Genomic DNA, 21,109 nt, shown 5'->3' on the forward strand with positions numbered 1-21,109 from the left:
TGACATTTGTCTCTGACACAAGAGTCTCGTGTTTTGTACCACGATCTGTGAAACTGTGGCAGGAAACTTCTCGGTTTGCAAGGGGAGTAAAATCTCAGACACTTTGCAATTCTTGGCACTACCTACAATGATGGTCACTTATGTTATTAATTGAAACCTACACTTATTTTGTAATTCTATATATTTATTTCTCATATAAATTTTAACTTTCTTAAAAGTAGGAGATACAGCATATATTAACCACTCAGCAAACAATATAGGAATTCAAATTATTTCTTTCTTACAATTTTGTTTGGTTCCTCCACCCCCTGACCCCACTAGAGTGTAACATCTATGAAAATAGGGACTTGTCTTATTTATCTGTTGAAGACTAGTATCTGTAAAAAGTGCCTGGGAAATGCTATATACTTTCAACGTATATAATAAATGACAGATCAGACATTCCAAGTTTCTGAACTTGTCTGAAAAAAGATTAGCTTTTCTAGCCTAACAAGTTAAAAGTTAAAATTACTAGTAGAAAGGATTTTGAGGGAGGCCTGATTTGATGATTTGAAGAAAATATTTTGTGTGGAATACACAATGCCTTCACCTTCTGGAAATGGTTGACTAAGATCTGCTATAAGCAGGAGGACTATTCCAGGAGGAGAATTTTAAAAAGTAGGCTTGAATAAAGAATATCTTATATCCATGTAGACAAAATCTAATAGAAGTGCATGCATCCATGTAACAGAAATAGCCTGTGGTTCTCCAACATCCATTTTTCCTTAATAGGCAACTTCCAGCATTTTAACTAGGCACATAGTCTCTCAGAATAAAGACTACATTACCCAGTACACCTTGCAACTTGTTACTAAGTTGAAGTCACTGTGATAATATTGCATTGGATTCTAATTAGTGTCCTAAAATCATGCCTTTCCTTGCGTCCTTCCTTCTTGTTTGCTTGAATGCCGATGTGGCAGCTTTAGCCAAGACAAATATTTGGATTGCGTGATCTTGGACAATAAAGTTGGCCCTTGAACAACATAGGGGTAAGGGGTGCCTACCTCCTATGCATTTGAAAATCTACATATCATATTTGACCCTGAAAATCTTAACTACTCATAGCCTACTGTTGACTAGAAGGTTTTTCAATAAGAAAAAGTCAATTAACACATGTTTTGTGTGTTGTATGTATTAAATACTGTATTCTTACAATAAAGTGAGCTAGAGAAAACAAAATATTATTAAGACAATCATAAGGAAAAGAAAATATACTTACTATTCATTAAGTGGAAGTTGATTATCATAAAGGTCTTCATCCTCATCAACTTCATGTTGATGGACATGGCTAGGATGGCCATCAGATGGCTGAGAAAGAGGAGGAAGAGGGCTTGGTCTTGTCACAGTAGCGGCAGAGGAGAAAGAGGTGAAGGAAGTGAAAGGGAAAGCAAGACAGGTGTGCATAGTCAGTGTAGATTTATGGAAATACATTGCAATTTCTGCCGGACATTTTTTTCGTTTTTTTTCTCTAACAATATTTCTATATGATACCAATCCTTCTTCCACCATGTCCTTCAGTTTCAGTGCCCATATAATACAAAAGTCCATATCCTAAAAAAAGGCAAAAGCAGTCTTGAGTAATCAGAACCCTCTGGTAGATTATGTAATTGTCAGTTTGTGTTTTGGTACTGCTAATTCTACATCTTTTTCCTCACCATCTGACACTAGTCTGAAAGCACTCATCTCTATCAGTAAGGAAGAGAAGTGAGCACTGGAATTAAATTAAATTAAATTAATTAATTTATTTATTTTGTATGCTGTCTTCTAGCTCTTGAATTTCCCCAAGATTCATATCTTGAAACTTTTTATCCCCTACCTTGTTTTGCCATATCCAGCATCTCTTTCATGATTTTCTTAATTGTCTCTGTTGACAATTCTGTGAGTCATGCACAACACTTGGACAGTTTTCTCCAGCAAGAATTTATTGTTTTAGGCTTTATGGCTTTCACAGCTTTTTCTATAAGAAGGACAACATCTTCAATAGTGTAATCCTTCCAGACTTTTATGATGTTCTCTCTTTCAGGGTTCTCTTCCATAGTGATGACAACTGTTTCCATAGAGTACCATGTATAATGAACCGTAAAGGTCCTTATGACTTTTAATTAGAGGCTGAATTAAAGCCATGTGTTTCATGGCAAATAGACTACTTTAACGCTTTTGATATTGAACTCAAGGGGGTTCTCAGTGGCCAAAATCATGGTATAATATCAAAAAAAACTTTAAAAGGCATTTCCTTACTGGCAGGGTACTTCCTGATTTCAGGGACAAAACATCAATGGGAGCCTATCCAGAAAAAGTGTTCTTGTTGTCCAGGTCTGCTTGTAATACAAAAAAATGACTGGAAGCTGGTGTGTATATTTTTTTCCTTCAGGGCTTCGGATTTAGTAGCTTTATAGATAAGGGCAGTCCTAATTATAAACCTGACTATATTTGCACAAAACAGCAGAGTTAGCCTATCCCTTTCTGCCTTAAATTCTGGTGCTCACTTATCTTCCTTATTAATGAATGTTCTTTGTGCCTTCCCCCCACTCCACACCCAGAACAGGTCACTTTCTTCTGCATTAAAAACCTGTTCAGGCAGATATCCTTCTCCTCGGTGATTTTCTTATTTACTGCCTCTTGGTCAGCAGAAGCTGCTGCACTTATCTTGACATTATTTAGCCTAATCTTTTTCTAAACTTATCAAACCATCCTTAGCTGACATTAAATTCTCCAGCTTCCTTTTTGCTTTAAATTGTCATATAATGACTTTACTTTTTCTCAAATCATGTTAGAGTAAAATAGGTACATCTTTCTTGTAGCAATCCTTCACCAACATGAAAGCTGCATTTTCAATACAAAATGTAAAGGTATTTCACAAAATGTGCAAGGTTTTCACACATGCTGGTGTAGCTGCAGCACAGGCTTCACAAATTTCCTTTTCCTTTTTACAATGGTCTTCATGTTGGATTCATTGATCTTGAAATTGTGGGCAATCTCAGCTGAAGATCTCAATCTGTGGTACATATAAAGCAATTCAAATTTTTCTTGTTCTGTCATGACTTTGATTCTTGGGAGCACTTTCAGCATTACTAGTGACACTTCATATGGGTCCCATGGTATTACTCAAGGTTTAAAGTATTGTACTAAATACAATGAAAAATACACAAGAACCATGAAACATCACTTTTCACTGCTATATGCAATTTAATGAAGAGATGAATGGCTCACACAGAGATGATGAGGATCACATGGCAGATGTTTTAAGCACATTTAACACTTGAGCTTACCACAATAGCAATAGGAGGTGGCTATGAATTTATTATAGTACAACAGTACACACTACAGTTAATTTTATGCAGGTATGTTTTATGCATCTTTACATTCATTTACATTTCTCTTGACTGCAAATGACACCATGTATGGTCTGTAAGTGTGTGCATAATTTTGATAACTTTAACTTTTTGTAATAGATTTGTGTGTATTTCATGGTAGCGAATTTGTGTAAATTTCATGGTAGCAAAATGATAAAATCAATTATTATCTAGACATACTTTATGCATTCATGACATAATTAACTTTTGGTAAGTTTTCAAATTGTCACAACTGCTCCCCCACATTTTCCAATATACTTATTTTTAATAATGTATTTGTGGGTAGACTGACACATTTCAAACCCATGATGTTCAAGGGTCAACTGCATATGTGTTATCTGTGTCTCAGTAACTCCATATGTAAAATTGCAATAGTATTCTGATTATTTTGAGTGTTAAGTGAGCTATAAGTAAAGCTGTTTACTATGTTCATGGCCCATAGGAAATAGTAAAAACATATTTGCTATTACTATTATTAAAATTATGTTTTTTAAAGGTAATAGAGCAAACAATATAGAAAGGGCCTGGCCTTCTAGGAGCTGCAATTTTAGCCCTAAATTTTATTTTTCTATATTAAATTTCTATGAATGAGAAGAAAAAACAAACACTTCTATTTTGTGTAACCTGTTATTACTAGCTACTGTTAGTTTAGTTTTTTGTTTGGTTTTGTTATGTTTTCATTGTTGGTCATTCTCAAAGTAAAGTTAATTGCTTAATTTGGCTAATGTAAATTTAAGAATGGTTATTAAATTTCCAACAAATAAGAATCAATAAAACAAGAAGATTCAAAAATTGAAACTCATAGTAATGGTTATAAATTATTCAGCATTTTCTATGTAAAGACATTTTTGAAATCCCCAGAATATGCCAATTTTATAAGGTAAATCTATTTTTAAGTGACAAATATAACATTCAGACTTAGAAAGATAAAGTAATTAAGCCAATGAAGCAAGCTAATTGGAAACAAAGCTGTATATTCAATCAATATACATCACCATAGTTTAAACTCTGCCCCTTATTGACACGTGTTCTGGCATATTTCAGATAGGTGGAGTGTGGTCAGAATATTTTTTACAAATGTAGCCTTAAGGAAGCAACAAAGCCATCTCTGCAAAAACAAAAACATAACTGGTTATTCCTCTCTAGAGCTGATTGCCTGGAGCAGCTATTAGTGCTGTTGTTTTGGACATTTTTGGTGAGTTGTGCAATCACATTGTAAGTTATTGTTGTGCGAGCAGTCTTAGCTGCTGAGGTTTCATTGTAGGTGGTTATGCTGTATTCTATGGCAACACAGTGGAGTAAATCCTCTTTCCCATGGCTCCTTTCTCATTTACTGAAGTGATGACCAGAGTAATTTTCCTGTAGATAGATCACTTTCAGACATGGGGAATAGAACAATAGACTAGCTGCATTGTTGTTTGTTTGTTTGTGTGTTTCAGAATCTTTGGTTTTCTTTTTGCTACCTTACTAATTTTTAAGATTTTTTTTAAAAAAACAATTCCTTAAGATCCTTGGTTTTATATATATATATGCAACAAAATATATGTATATTTCCAGTTATATGAGGAGACAAAAAAATGTGAGGAACTTAGACAAATTCATCAAAAGGCAATCAGCTAACATTGTTTAAGGATCCAATTCTATGCAATTCAACAGCACAATAGGCATGTGAGTAGTTTTCTTTTGAACCAACTTGACTGGATGCTGCTCTCAAGGACAGGGAAGATAAGCTGCTACCCAGGGCTTCTCTGTGGGGAGTGCTGAAAGAGAATCACACAGCCATAAGCCCTTCAAATGAATTTAAGAGGCAGTCTCCTCTCTTCCCATAGAGAACTATTTGGAAAATAAATTACTTATCTTTGATAACTCAATGTTCAATTTGCCTCTGGTGCCCTTTTGGAGGTGAGAGGCAGAAAAAGGTGAAGCAGTTACCCTGTAAGAACCTATCTTGCATCCTTGTGCACAGTGATGTTAGGGAGTTAAGCCAGAGAGGTTGCAGGACAAGAGACGAGTAAGTTATTTTTATACGCATGTGTGAGAGGAGAACCCGATAAAGGGGGGATATTATTAAGTCTTAAATGATGATGTTCAAATTGAACAGAACACCCTAGTAGTGCCAAAGGGAGAGAATATTAATAAAGAGAAAAATCTAAATTTTTTTTTTATGGATCAACTTAACATTTACTTTAAATGTCTATTGTACTCTGGGTCTGTTATTTGTAAAATATGCTGATTATGTTTCTGAAATAGACACTTTTTATTTAACAACATTAATGTACAGACTCATTCATAACTGGAAGTATGTTAAAGCAGCAAAAATAGTAATTGAAATAGCTTTCACCTCTAATGCTCTCAAAACTTTATATTCTTTTCAATTAGTAACTTTTGGCTTCTAGTGAGATAGCAAGAATGAAAGAAAAATGGATATAGAAAACTATAGAGGAATGAGAGTCTCAAATTTTGCTCCAGAATATTTTTTTGAAAGCAAGAGAGTGGAATAGACGAAGCTTTTTCCCATCCTGCATAATTGGAGTTGAAATAGTATCTTTCCTTTGTAACAAAAAGTAAATATAATACAGCAGATATTCTCTCACACACTCCACTGACTTCTTCATGTATCTTAAAAATACATGAAAAATTATTACTAAGGTTCTATTACTTGGGCATTTTAGTGAAATAAAAGAAACAGAGATGACTTACTTGTCTAATTTTGCTAAAACATACGACATCATTGGCACTTCAGACATTCTTATCTGACTTTCTCCCACATTTCTCTCTTTCTTTTCTCATTTTCTCCTGTCCTCATCCTCACTGGCTTAACTACCAACACACCAATAATTTCAAATAAGATAAAAAAAATTCAAAGACTTATTCCATGGTGCTTATTGCCAAATTATCTAAAATGAAATAATTATTAAAAAAAGAATTCTAATTAGGGACACAAAAATGTGAGTATGTTGAAAATAAATTGGTTTTGCTTTCCACCACCTATGTGACAGTAGGGCATTTAACCTTTATGAGCTTCAATTTTCTCATCTGTGGAATGGAGATTATCATTTCTAGCTAATATAGTTTTTAGTAGGTTTAAGCAAGGCAACATTTACAGTGTCAGTTGAAGCTCTTCACACCAATTCTAAGATATTGGGGCTGCATTATTCTCACTATTGTAGATGAAGAAACTGAAGTCTTTGCGAGTTTTCCTCACTTGCCTGAGGTCATTAAACATGCAGGAAATCTGACTACTCATTAGAAAAACTATATTACACTATTCTATAGGACAGCATAATAACATTTCTTCTCAATCATGCTGCTTATCATGTAGTCTGAAGAGTAGTTACTGATGCTATAGTAATTTAAACCCCATCTTTATGGAAATTTGCTCCTTCGAACTCCTTCAAAGAAACATAAAAATAAAATCCAAGAACTAATATAAGACAACACAAATTTCCTTAAAGACAGGGTTACTATGGCATATGTTCTCTTTGAGTATGGAACAGAATGTAAAACAGTGTTGGTTTACAGCAATCCACTTTTAGCTGGATTGCATAATGACTCAAGGGCAACAACATGGTGTTTTATAGTCATAAGTTAGCAATACTTGTGAAAAAATGCCTTAGAGTTCTGTAAATAAGATTCTTTTGGTCTACTTATTGAGAAATAGTATGATTAACTCACAGTACACACATGCACATACCTGTATATTTGTTTTTCTAAGAGCTTATCCATACAATTCACTCATTCAACAAATATTTTTAAATAACACTTTGTGTCATGCACTGTAATTGGCAGAAAGAATAGCAGGGTGACAAAGACACAGAAGATACTTACACACTTATGAAACTTACATTTATATGTTGGAGACAAGCAATGCCCTATTAAATAATTAAAAATAAAACAGTTACAGATTGTGAAAAGTTTAGTGAAGGAAATAAAATCATTAATTATGGTAACTGAGTAAACAGGAAAGGTATGGTTTTAGACAGAATGGTCATGAAATGTGTTGCTCATTCTGGAGGTGCTATGTAAGATACCTGAAGGATGAGAAGGAGCCAGGTAGGTGAAGAACTAGAGTATGATTAACACAGAGGAGATAGAGAGTTCGGAGCCTCTGGGGAAGGAAGTGAATTCTCATGCTCTGGGAACACAGGTAGACCTACATGCCTGGACAAGAGTGAGCAATTCGGAGAGTGATTTGAGATGATGTTGGAGAAATTTACAAGACCACAGTTTCTTTAGGCAGTTCAGGCTGCTACAACAAAAATATCTTAGACTGGGTTGCTTAAACAGCAGAAATTTATTTCTCATAGTTCTAGAGGCTGGATCATCCAGGATTGGGGTGCCAGCAATGGTCAGGTTCTGGTAAAGGCTCTCTTTTTGGCTTGCAGATGGCCACCTTCATGTTGTGTACACACCTAGTGGAAACAGAAAGAAGCACGGCCTCTCTATTTTATTATAAAGGCACTAATCTCATAATGAGGGCTCCTCCTTCATGATTTCATCTAAACCTAATTACCTCCCCAAAACACAACCTCCAAATACCAACTCACTGAAAATTAGGACATCAACATATGAATTTGGAAGGGGGCACAAACATTCAGTTCACACCAATAATCATGCAGGAATCTCAGACCATGATGTGGAAATGGTATTATAGTCTCAAGAAATATAATACACCAAGAAACACAATTAATTTAAACATGTAGTCTAATAGAATATATATGTAATACACACAAATTTTCATTATTTCAATAAAATCAGAAACTGAAATGTAGCTTTTTCTTAGTTGATATAGCCAGTGCAATGTTCTGTAAATCTGTCATCTTGCTAGATAGTGAAGAAAGGCAGGGATATAGAATTGCTGTGGTAGTGGTAGAAACTTCATCCTTTACAAACTCAGTCTTCTTGACAAGAATTACGTATGGTAGACTAGCAACTTTTACTCAAATTGGTTGCTTTTTTCTTTTTCTTCATTGTAATAGAATTATGTGGTAATATGGCAACGTACCTTAGAAGCTAGATTCCATAGCCTGCTTGCATCCCATATTTCCCCATGCGGCATGCATAAAATGATGTGTGCAACTTACAGTATCACTTTTTTTTTAAGGGAAATTGTTGGACTTCAAACCCTTCTTTCCCCGTCTTTTGAGCTAAAAAGCATAATGGTTTGAAACCTTGTTTCAAATATGTAGATAAAGACGATATCCTGACAGTTTAGGGAATTGAGGTGCCTAAAGATGGAAGAACCAGGGGCCTGAATGACCCTATAGAACACATCTTCCCTACTAGTCAAGATAACACTTCTGCAGTGTTACAAGAACACAGGTTAATGAACAAAATATAGTCCTATATTTCATGTAGGGGTAAATGGGACTTCATGTCCCAGGGAAAATGAAGGCTTGGGTTGGTAGGCATGAGATAGGGGTCACAGTTCTATCATCAAGGAGAACAGTGGCTATATTTCATCTTCTGGGCCTTCTCTCTGAAAGATGCCTTCAATCTAACTAGCCACTGACTGCTCTGCCTCAGTTCACTATTGAAGTATGGATGAGTAATTCTTAGTTATAGCAGGGGTGTCCAACCCTTGGGCCATAAAGTTGTACCAATCCATGGCGTGTTAGAAACCAGGCCGCACACCAGGAGTTAAACAATGGGCCATTAAGGGAAGCTTCATCTGTATTTACGGCTACTTCCCATTGGCTGTATTGCCATCTGAGCTCCACCTCCTTTCAGATCAGCAGTGGCATTAGATTCTCATAGGAGTACAAACCCTACTGTGTACTGCTCATGTGAGGGATCTAGGTTGCACACTTCTTATGAGAATCTGCTGCTTGATGATCTGAGGTGGAGCGGAGGCAGTGATGCTCATGCTGGGGGGTGGCTACAAATACAAATTAGCATTGGCAGAGAGGTTTGACTGTACAGAGACCATAATAAATCAATTGCTTGCGGACTCATATCAAAATTCTATCACTGAGTTGCAAGTGACAAGTTGCCTCTGGTGGCAGGCTTTAAGTCAGAATTCGATACTTATTTTAGTCTGCACATGGTCCACCCATTATTTTATTTACCACTTTCGCCTGTGCCTCATTCCTGCACTGTGCACTTGTCTCAGTCATAGAATTGGTAAGCCCTCAAGCTAACCCTAGCCAGAATAAGTAAAAAACAAATGTCACCAGAGAGCTTCTTTGAAAAGAGAGAAAAATCCAATGATGAGACAGCAGAGGACTTTAAGAGTGCCAACAAAAAGATATCTACATTTAAAAGAAAATTCCAAGAGTCCTACTTAAAATATGGGTTATTTGCAAAAGGTGATTCACATTCTCTGCTTTGTATTCTGTGTTGTGACTGGCTATCCAAGGAAGCCATGAAACCTTCAAAATTGCTTTGCCACATGGAGTCTAAGCACCCTGTATTAAAAGACAGGCCCTTGGAGTTTTTCAAAAGAAAAAAAAAATGTGAACACAAAGAAAAACTGCAATTATTGAAGACCACCACTTCATCAAATGCGTCTGCAGGAAGAGCATCACTCTTAGTGGCTAACCACATTGCTAAAGCTAAGAAGCCCTTTACTACTGGTGAAGAGTTAACCCCACCTGCTCCTAAGGACGTTTGCCATGAACTTTTAGGAGTGACTGCAGTTCAAAAGGTGGCACATGTTCCTCTTTCAGCTAGCACCATAACTAGACAAATCAATGAAATAGCAGAGGATAATGAGGCACAATTGTTAGAGAGGATTAATGAGTCACTGTGGTACGCAATACAGGTTGACGAGTTTACTGATGTTGACAACAAGACAACAATGCTTGTTTTTGTGTGATATATTTCTCAGGAGGATGAGGATATGTTATGTACACTTTTGGTGCCAATCAACACCACAGCTGTGGAACTATTCAATTATTTGAATAATTACATATCAGGGAAACTGAATTGGCCATTTTGTGTTGGCATATGCGTGGATGAAGCGGCTGCTATGGATGGCTTTCTGGTTTCATTACTTGCATCAAAGAGGTTGCTTCTGAATGTGAGTCTACACAGTGTGTCATCCACAGAGAAATGCTGGCTAGCCAAAAAATGTCACCTGAACTTAATAACGTGTTGCAGGATGTGATTCAAATGATCAACCACATTAAAGTACATGCCCTTACTCACGTCTGTTCACGCAGCTCTGTGAGGAGATAGATGCAGAGCACACGTCTTCTCTTATAAACAGAATTGAGATGACTTTCTTTTTTTTTTTTTTTCTGTTGAGATGGAGTTTTGCTCCATCACCCAGGCTGGAGTGTAGTAGCACAATCTCTGCTCATTGCAACCTCTTCCTCCCGGGTTCAAGAGATTCTCCTGCCTCAACCTCCCGTTAGCTGGGATTATAGGCATGTGCCACCACACCCAGCTAATTTTTGTATTTTTAGTAGAGATGGGTTTCACCATATTGGCCAGGCTGGTCTCGAACTACTGACCTTAGGTGATCCACCGGCTTTGGCCTCCCAAAATGCTGGGATTACAGGCAGGCCTTCTAAAGGTAGACCACTGGCCAGAATTTTTGAGTTGTGAGAGCCACTCCAAAGATTTCTTTTAGAAAAACAGTCACCACTGCAGCACGTTTCAGTGACACAGAGTGGGTTGCAAAACTTGTCTACCTGTTTGACATATTCACCCTATTCAAGGAACTCAATCTGTCACTTCAGGAGAGAATGACAACTGTGTTCAAGTTGGCAGATAATGTGGCTCCATTCAAAGCCAAACTGGAATTATCAGGGTGATGAGTGAATATTGGGATTTTTGACATGTATCAAACATTAGCAGAGATTTTCAAAGAGACTGAGCCAGGGCCTTCTTTCTCCCAACTGGTTCATAGTCACCTATCAACTTTGCCAAAAGACCTAACCACAAAAGACCCCCAAACTGGGAAAGAATGGATCTGTGACTTATATGTGAATAAGCCAGGTGAATCAACTCTGGCCATGCTAGAAGAGGACCAACTGCTTGATACCGCAAATGACAGTGGCCTTAAAAATATGTTTGATACAACTTCAGGTCTCCATATATTCTGGATTAAAATCAAGGTAGAATATCCTGAGATTGCCACAAAAGCACTGAGGACCCTGCTTCCATTTCCAGCACTCTGTCTTTGTGAAGCAGGATTTTCTGCGGTGACCACAATCGAAGTGAGACTGAACATAAGCAACACATTTTGGGTATAATTGTCTCCCATCACCCCCAGATTGGACTGTCTATTTGCAGGAAAACAAGCTCAGGGCTCCCACTTACTCTACATCATGCTGAGTTGAATAATTATTTCATTATATATTACAATGTAATAATAATAGAAATAAAGTGCACAAAATATAATGCAGCTCAACCATCCCGAAACCATCCCCTTCACCCCATCCATGGAAAAATTGTCTTCCACAAAGCTGGTCCCTGGTGCCAAAAAGGTTTGGGACTGCTGAGTTAGAGCACAGATGTGTTGCCTCAGTCCTACCTTAGTAGTGCAAATTCTTCAGAGTCAGAGCTTCATTCTTTACTTGGTCCCGCCCTTAAGCTGTCCAAGCTACTGTAATTCTCTCAGCCCTTGTCCAAGTAAGCCCCCCAGGCAATGACTCACAGATGAGTTTTGTGTTGGCCAAAAAACATTTGTAATTTCTAGACTTTAACTACACCACATAGTCACAGCAGGAGGCTTGTGAGCAATATCTGAGGCTCCTTCTGTAACTAATCACTTCCTGCTTATTTTGGAGAAGCTATGCATGACAATGGACTCTGCTAAAAGGGCAATTAGTAAATGCCTTTTACTAATTTCACCTTCAATCTCTTGTGTAATCTCCCAGTCCTGTGTGTGTATGTGTGTGTGTGTGTTTTGATAGGGAACCAGAGCTCTCACGTTTGACTACTTTATTCTTTCACTTTTCCTTTCTGTGTTCCAGCGTCTTAGGCAGAAATAGTTTTTTTTTTTTTTTAATTTTCTTTCTAATTGGGTGGGAGTATTCCTTATATTATTTCTATCGACTTCATGAAGTAGTTTTTGCCCTTGACTTATTGTAGCTACACTATTGAATGGCTTTAGATGGATCTGGTTTGCTGTAAGAATGGAAAAATATCACCTTAATTCTTCATAATATTGTCTCCATGATACATGCTTACATATATGTACAGATAATATGTATGATATTAATTTTTGTTACCAACATTTATCCGAAAATTTTCCTAAAAAAAGTAGGTGGATGCTTTTTAAAAATCAACCTTAAGATTGCCATCTTCAGTCTTTTTTTCAGCCTTTGCCAGAGATTGCTGGGTCCGTCCACAGACCCTGGCCGGGCTACAGACGAAAGGAGTACTCAGACACAGGTATCCAGTGAAAGAGCAGTTAAGGGACTGCCCGGCAGTAGGTGGCCGAAGAGTAAGCAGTCTCAATAAGCTGGAGCTCTTTGCTTTTATTCAGTACAGACCTAATGCCAAAAGCCTGGAACCAACACAATCTGTGGGTAACTAACATTGTTGTTCCCCCTTGTGGGAGCAGTCTCGAATGGGATGATCAAAGGTTGGTTTCTGGACAATGTAAGCAAAGAAGCCTATTTAGATAAACTCTCTTATATTTCCTTGTACCTACTCCTCGCCCTCTGCCTCAGGGTAAGAGAACAGCTGCCTTCAGCTTATTCTCCCCGGAAGCTTTGCAGAGCCTTCTGACATTTCAAAAGGTCTGCTTCTTTCCCTACAGCTTCTTCCATCACGCTGACCAATCCCCCACAAGAGATAATGCAAAACTTCACTTGCTAGCCTGAACATAATTTTGTGCTCTATGGCTATCAAAATATTTAAATGATGGACAAATTCTTGTATGAGTAAATTATCCTTATGTCTAGTAAGGCTGACTATTCAGTTTAGAGAATTCTAATTATGGAATCTTGACAATAAGACTTTGAATATTTTATATTTCACATATTAGAGTACTCATATGAATCTTCTTGTTATTTCAGTAAATTTTGTATTCAAGGAGTAATTAGGCTTATTTTTGTAAGGAAGTAAATTCCACCTCAGGAGAACTGTTTAGTGACTTCACTTCCTCTTCTTGAAACTCTCAGAGAAAAATGGAAATGCTTCATGCAAGAGATAAGTCTTCAAAACAACATTTGGTGCATTAAAAATTTATTATAGGTGCCAGGATAAATTTGGTGCTACATAACTTTCCTGAACCAATAATGTTTTAAAGATATTTATGATGCATTATCTGAAATACATTTAAAAACTCATTCTGAAAACTACACAATTCAACTTTTTTTTAATGTAAGCATTACAGGATTTTTTTTTATTATTGTACTTTAAGTTGTGGGTTACATGTGCAGAATGTGCAGATTCATTACATAGGTATATGTGCCATGGTGGATTCATGAACCCATCAACCTGACATCTACATTACGTATTTCCCCTAATGCTATCCCTCCCCCAGCCCAACACTCCCTGACAGGCCCAGTGTGTAATGTTCCCCTCCCTGTGTCCATGTGTTCTCATTGTTCAACTTCCACTATAAGTAAGAACATGTGGTGTTTGGTTTTCTGTTCTTGTGTTAGTTTGCTGAGAATGATGGTTTCCAGCCTCATCCATGTCCCTGCAAAGGACATGAACTCATCCATTTTTATGGCTGCATAGTATTCCGTGGTGTATATGGGTTGGTTCCAAATCTTTGTTGTTGTGAACAGTGCCATAATAAACATAAGTGCATGGGATTTATAATCCTTTGGGTATATACCCAGTAATGGGATTATTGAGTCAAATGGTATTCCTCATTCTAGGTCACTGAGGAATCCCCACACTTTCTTCCACAATGATTGAACTAATTTACACTACCACCAACAGTGTAAAAGTGTTCCTATTTCTCCACATCCTCTCCAGCATCTGTTGTTTCCTGACATTATAATGATCACTATTCTAACTGGCATGAGATGGTATGTCATTGTGGATTTGATTTGCATTTCTCTAATGCCCAGTGATGTTGAGCTTTTTTTCATGTTTGTTGGACGCATAAACGTCTTCTTTTGAGAAGTGTCTGTTCATATCCATCGCCCACATTTTGAAGGTGCTGTTTCTTTTTTTTCTTGTAAATTTGTTTAAGTTCTTTGTAGATTCTGGATATTAGCCCTTTTTCAGATGAATAGATTGCAAAAATTTTCTCCCATTCTGTAGGTTGCCTGTTCATGCTGATGATAGTTTCTTTGCTGTGCAGAAGCTCTTTAGTTTAATGAGATCCCATTTGTCAATTTTGGCTTTTGTTGCCATTGCTTTTGGTGTTTTAGTCATGAAGTCTTTTTCCATGCCTGTGTCCTGAATTGTACTGACTAGGTTTTCTTCTAGGGTTTTCCTGGTTTTAGGTCTTATGTTTAAGTCTTTAATCCATCTTGAGTTAATTTTTGTATAAGATGTAAGGAAGAGATCCAGTTTCAGCTTTCTGCGTATGGCTAGCCATTTTTCCCAACACCATTTATTAAACAGGGAATCCTTTCCCCATTGCTTGTTTTTTCAGGTTTCTCAAAGATCAGATGGTTGTAGATGTGTGGCGTTATTTCTGAGGCGTCTGTTCTGTTCCATTGGTCTATATATCTGTTTTGGTACCAGTACCATGCTGATTTGGTTACTGTTATTTACCTAGTAGTCATTAAGGACCAGGTTGTTCAGTTTCCATGTAGTTGTGCAGTTTTTTGTGAGTTTCTTAATCCTGAGTCCTAATTTGAAACTGGACCCCTTCCTTACAGCTTGTATAAAAATTAGCTCAAATGTATTAAAGGCTTAAATGTAAAATACAAAACCGTAAAAACCCTAGAAAGAAATCTAGGCAATACCATTCAAGACATAGGCATGGGCAGAGATTTTATGACTAAATCACCAGAAGCAATTGTAACAAAAGCAAAAATTGACAAATGAGATCTAATTAAGAGCTTCTGCACAGCAAAAGAAACTATCATCAGGACAGACAACCTACAGAATGGGAGAAAATTTTTGCAAGCTATCCATCTGACGAAGGTCTAATATTCAGAATCTACAAGGAACTCATACAAATTTACATAAAAAATCCCCATCAAAAAGTGGGCAAAGAACATGAACAGACACTTCTCAAAAGAAGACATTCATAAGGCCAACAAACCTATGAAGAAAAGCTCAACATCACTGATCATTAGAGAAATGCAAATTAAAACCACAATGAGATATCATCTCACAGCAGTCAGAATGGCAATTATTAAGAAGTCAAGAAACAATAGATGCTGGTGAGGTTGTGCAGAAATAGGAATGCTTTTACATTGTTGGTGGGAATCTAAATTAATTGAACCACTGTGGAAGACAGTGTGGCAATTCCTCAAGGATCTAGAACCAGAAATACCATTAGACCCAGATATCCCATTACTGGGTATATACCTAAAGGAATATAAATCATTCTGTTATAAAGATACATGCACCTGTATGTTTATTGCAGCACTATTCATGACAGCAAAGACATGAAATCAATCCAAATGCCCATCAATGATAGACTGGATAAAGACAAATTGGTACATATACACCATGAACACTATGTAGCTATAGAAAGGACCAAGATCATGTCCTTTTCAGGGGCATGGATGAAGTTGGAAACCATTATCCTCAGCAAACTAACACAGGAACAGAAAACCAAACACCACATGTTCTCACTCATAAGTGGGAGGTGAACAGCGAGAACACATAGACACAGGGTGGGGAACAACACACACCAGGGCCTCTCGGGGGCAGGGGGATAAATAGATAATGCATTTGGTACTTAATACATAGGTGATGGGTTGATAGGTGCAGCAAACAAAACAGGTTTGTTTACCTATGTAACAAACCTGCACATCCTGCACATGTATCCCGGAACTTAAATAAAATTTAAAAAAGAGGACTCCTAGTAGATGCCTAGACCTTACATATATTATGTTTTTCCTGTACATACATACCTATGGTAAAGTTTAATTTATAAATTAGGCACAGTAAGAGATTAACAACAGTAGTTAATAATAAAACAGAACAATTATAACAAAATATTATAAAAAAATTTACATGGACATTGTCTTTCCTTCTCTCTCTCCCTTTAAAAATACCCTATTGTATAATACCTTACTCACGTATTTTTGAATCAAGGTTGACCTGGGGTAACTGAAACTATAACAAGCAAAATGACTGATAAGGTGGAACTACTAAATGTTTATATATGTAAACATTACCTTGTACTTTCTCTTAACTCACCACTGTTTTTGCCACATCAAAAGACTTCAGTAAACTTTACCACGAATGCTCAGTTTCTAGGCTAGGAAATTACCTGACAATTCTATTTCTGTGGAGAATTTGAGACAGCTATATAGATAGAAGGCACAAAACCAAGTTTCCTAGCTGTAGAATGTAGTTGATGACAGGGCATCTTTATTAATAGAGAATTTGGTCTATATTATAAGGCCAATGAAGATTATAGAACAGGAAAAAAAGGTTAAGGTTAGCACTATCCAGTTTCCAACACAGAGAAGCAAAGGTACCTTGAAACTCAAGGAGGATATACACTCCTTGATGTAATATTGCTTGGAAGAAAGGATATTGTTATGAGGAAGCTAACATATTACAATGGCTAAGGTATGTGAAACCAGCAGGTAGCATAACCATGCAATTTTTCATTCACACTTGAGGAATGAAGGTGCCTCAAAATATAACCAATAGGCATTTTTTGTTCTACAACATTTTCAAGCAGGCAAACAGATATTTAGTCATGCTATCAAGAAGGCTTTATCACAAGCCTCATTGGTTCAAAGTGCTGAAGCTACTCTGTGTTCTTTCCCAACGTGCAGATATTTTGCTTACAAATGGAACACATCAAATCAAGCTTTTGTGAACTTGAGGGAAGAAACAAAGAATATGAAGCCTAAATGGAAGTGTCAGGAAATGGTCGCCTTGCGGACAAGGAAACAGCAGCCTGGAAGGCCAGGAGAGGGCAGACTACCCACCTAACCCTCTGCAGAATTTTGTGTGGACCCTGGAGACCAGAAACTAACTTCTCCTGCAGGTATATGTTCCCCCATGCCGGCCAGAAAGCACAGAGAAGGAACAGTTCTCCCTGGGTCCTTAGGATTGGACAGCTGGCTTTAGTCCCAACCAGTCATATCAATAATAAATATTACTACTTTAATACTAGCAACAATGATATAAATTATGGTCATTATCCTTTCCTCACATTTCAGACCCTAAATCACATCCTATGAAACAAATTAGACAAAGATAACCAATAGAGTCCACTTTAATGTGGGGATTTTTTTTCAATGTATTTATGTTCTTTATATCCTCTGTTTTAGAAAATATTTCTTGAAATATAATTTTGCTATGTCTATTTCCTTAATCCTAGATATTGTATAGTCTTTGTATGTCAGTTTGTGGTGTAACCAAGGCAATTGAAAAATATAGTTGACTGAGAATAACTAAAATATTGATTAAATACAGTCGGCCTCCTTTTTAGGAAACTGGCCTTTTCTGAGCCATCCAACAGTTTCTAAATAGTCCAATAGATAGAACAATGAAAAAAATTAAAAAAAAACTTTAAAAATAGCCCAAAGCCATGAATAGTAAATTATTTTTTAAATTCTATATATGTTGGCCCTAGAGTAATTTTTAATCTCTTATTCTCAGAAGACATTTTTTTTCTCTTTGAAATCAATGACCTTGGTACTTAGAGCTTGATAAATTTTAAGATGTTCCCCTATTTTACATTTTAAAAAATTTACAATCATTATTATGTCACTCATGAATGCTGTAATAAAAAAAGAGGAAATAAAGCCTTGTTTTTTGTCAATGCTTATGTAGGTATAACATCCAGAAAACATTAGTCTTTTGGGGAAGATTTAAATGTTTCCATTTTAATAGGTCAATTAATTTATTTGAACAAAAGCATCATTTTAGAAGGAAACAACAGGATGTGTCTGTACTTGACCAGTTGCAGCTCATTTGCTGATGTTTTCGTCTAAGCATAGGACATCAGTGAACAACAGAAATTTCTAGTAAAAATGATTGCGGAATAATAATAAAAAGCACTTACATGTCTTTATGATGTGCTTAGCACTATTTTAACCAAGGAGATGGCTATTTAGCTTATCTTCATTTTACATGTGAGAGAATGAGGCAGCAAATAAGGAACACAGCTGAGATTAAAGCCCAGGCTATCTGGCTGTATAATTAGCAACAAAGGTAAGGGAGAACAAAAATTAGGTATGTTAATATAGGAATAGGGAAAGTCGCTGAAAGTTAAAGTTTCAATGCAATATATATTTATAAGCATATTACTCATCCAATGTTGGTTTGAATATCCAAAAGTCATTTCATTGATTAATTCAGTAAATAACCATTGGGTCCCCTTTAGTCAGTTTCCAAAACCACACTCTATTCTTTTCATTTTCACTTTGCATTTGACTGTCCTATACCAGCTCATTTTCCCTCTACTGTGTGTGCGTAAGTTTTATGGGGTGTGTGTGCGTTGGTGGGGGGAGAGAGAGAGAGAGACAGAGGAGGGAGAGTTGGGTACAGCTCTTTTTCAGATGTGATTACCTTCGGAAGGTTTGAAAATGATGGTTTAATGCAACCTTTTTTCTCTGATTCTCAGTCTTGGGTATATTTGGGGATTTTAGGGTTTAGGCTGCCGCCAAGAAGACTGCTACTGTTATCATACTGAACAGATGCTGCCAACTCTTAAGCTCCAGATATTTCTGTAGAAGCTCTTCTAACTCTTTTAAGAGTTTGCTCAGAAAAGCAAAAGGTAGGATCAGGCTACTGCAAATCTGCCTGTGGTATTTTATCCTGCAAGGTGACAGGTTTATTTAAGATGAAACTTCCAAGTCATGAGCCAGTTCAGAGAGAGTTCTTAATTATTTTTTTCTAAACTTTGTTTATACCAACTTTTAATTCATTTGGCTTAAATGGAATTTTATTGAGGCTATAAGGAGCAGTCTCCATGCTGGGATTTGCACAGAACCAAAAACATTATCCAAGACTAAGTAACAGCTGGAAAGAAACTATGGGACCTCCCACATAACCACCACTGAGAGCTAGACAATGGGTGAGTTATTTGACAGAGTAATAGCAACAGCTGCCAAGTAGGTCTTTTTTTTAAATTCAACTTTGAAACTCTCAGAATTGAAATGAGCAGACTTGGTAGAGCTATTGGGAGTGGGAAAAAACATTCTTAGAATATTCCTTTGCCAAATGAAACCTACTGTGTCTAAAAATCTGCCAAGTCATCTTTCATATCATTATAGCATACTTAGTTCAGGAGTATTTTATTGGGCATGAATATTACTTTAACCTGTAGGTCTAACATCAGTTCTATATAGCACAAATTTAACTATTGATAATTATTTGATAAATCAAATAATGTACATAACCAAGATGTGTTGCCTGAATAATTTAAGTCATCTTCTCCAAATAGTTTGTTATCTACAAAAAATCACATAGACATCTGAAAATCTATCTCACTCATAAGTATCTATTTTTAATATATATAATATATTAATATATGTTTATATATATGTTAATATATAATATAATATCTATTTATATATAGTAAAAAATAATTTAATATATACTCATAAGTACAGATTTTTTAATAATTCAATATAACCTTGCCAAATTAGAGTGATTATTTTTTTGTTTAAAATGAGATTTAATTTCAAAACAAAAACAGATATATGATACATAATTTATAGTAGATTTTCTTTTCTGTCTTTACTAAAATATCACATTTATCAGATTGGTGTTACTCCGCCTCACGCATTTAGCTACTCAAGTATTTATTAACTGAAAGTAAGTCTTCATCATTATTCTCCCTAATACTGGTCAAATCCCTATGTATGCTGACTGCCACAAATAAATCATAGAAATAAAATGTGTAAGAAACTTATAATCTAAGGCAATTTTGCAAAGTAGAAATAAAAATACACTCATTCATATAAATTTTTCTTAGGATTTCCTTTATGTCTCCCCACTTAGTAGGCATACTCAACATTAAATCAAACGTATAAAAGCAATATTATTTGTAACATGTCCAGCAATCTAGTTCACCTGGAGTTACTCTAAACTACAAAGCCAATAGAGTTTTTAGGGACATGGCAAGGTTTAACATCAGAATCTGTATTTTTCAGCTGGGAAATGGACAATCTCATAGCTAAAATGAAGAACATATTTGGAGAGCACATAATATACATGAGGCTTTTTAAATGAATTACTGTTTTATGAAAGAAGATAATAGGAATAATTTCATTTTATTTTTTTTCTACTTCATATTAATAGTGGAACCTGGCTGTGAATCCTCATAGAGATTCAAACCATGTCCTACCAATTGTTTGGCTGTGTAAAATTGTATTGAAGAAAAAAGATTATTATCGTATTTTGTTATATTGTCTTTCTGTTTGATCATTTAGTTGTAATTTGGGGAGCTTCCTTACTTTTAAAGGTACCCTTAACAGCGTTGTGAAATCATGCTTTGCAGAGGCAGGTTCTATTATCAAATAAATTTTTATTCTGGTAAAATAGACAATTCAGAAAGATGAAGAATGGTGGTCTTTGATAGCTATATGATTGTTCACTTTTGCCCACATAGACAAGAAAGACTCCCTCGGAAAAATCTTTGAGATAAGAAAATATAAATTAATGGATAAAAATGTAAGGGCATTTAAAGTGGATGTTCAATCTTT

The 21,109-nt window shown here is 36.1% G+C and overlaps 1 long non-coding RNA gene across 3 annotated transcripts in view; it reads left to right on the forward strand.

Moving 5' to 3' along the window:
- LOC104006019 (uncharacterized) overlaps nucleotides 1–21,109 on the forward strand; it is a 205,604-nt gene that overhangs the window by 132,490 nt on the left and 52,005 nt on the right. For all 3 annotated transcript variants that reach the window (XR_008547475.2, XR_679541.4, XR_010156518.1), the window contains exon 2: nucleotides 17,225–17,439. This is a non-coding gene — a long non-coding RNA (uncharacterized LOC104006019). The remainder of the gene's footprint in view (nucleotides 1–17,224; nucleotides 17,440–21,109) is intronic.

Source organism: Pan troglodytes, chromosome 3 (assembly GCF_028858775.2).
Source record: "Pan troglodytes isolate AG18354 chromosome 3, NHGRI_mPanTro3-v2.0_pri, whole genome shotgun sequence".
NCBI classification, from domain to species: Eukaryota; Metazoa; Chordata; class Mammalia; order Primates; family Hominidae; genus Pan; species Pan troglodytes.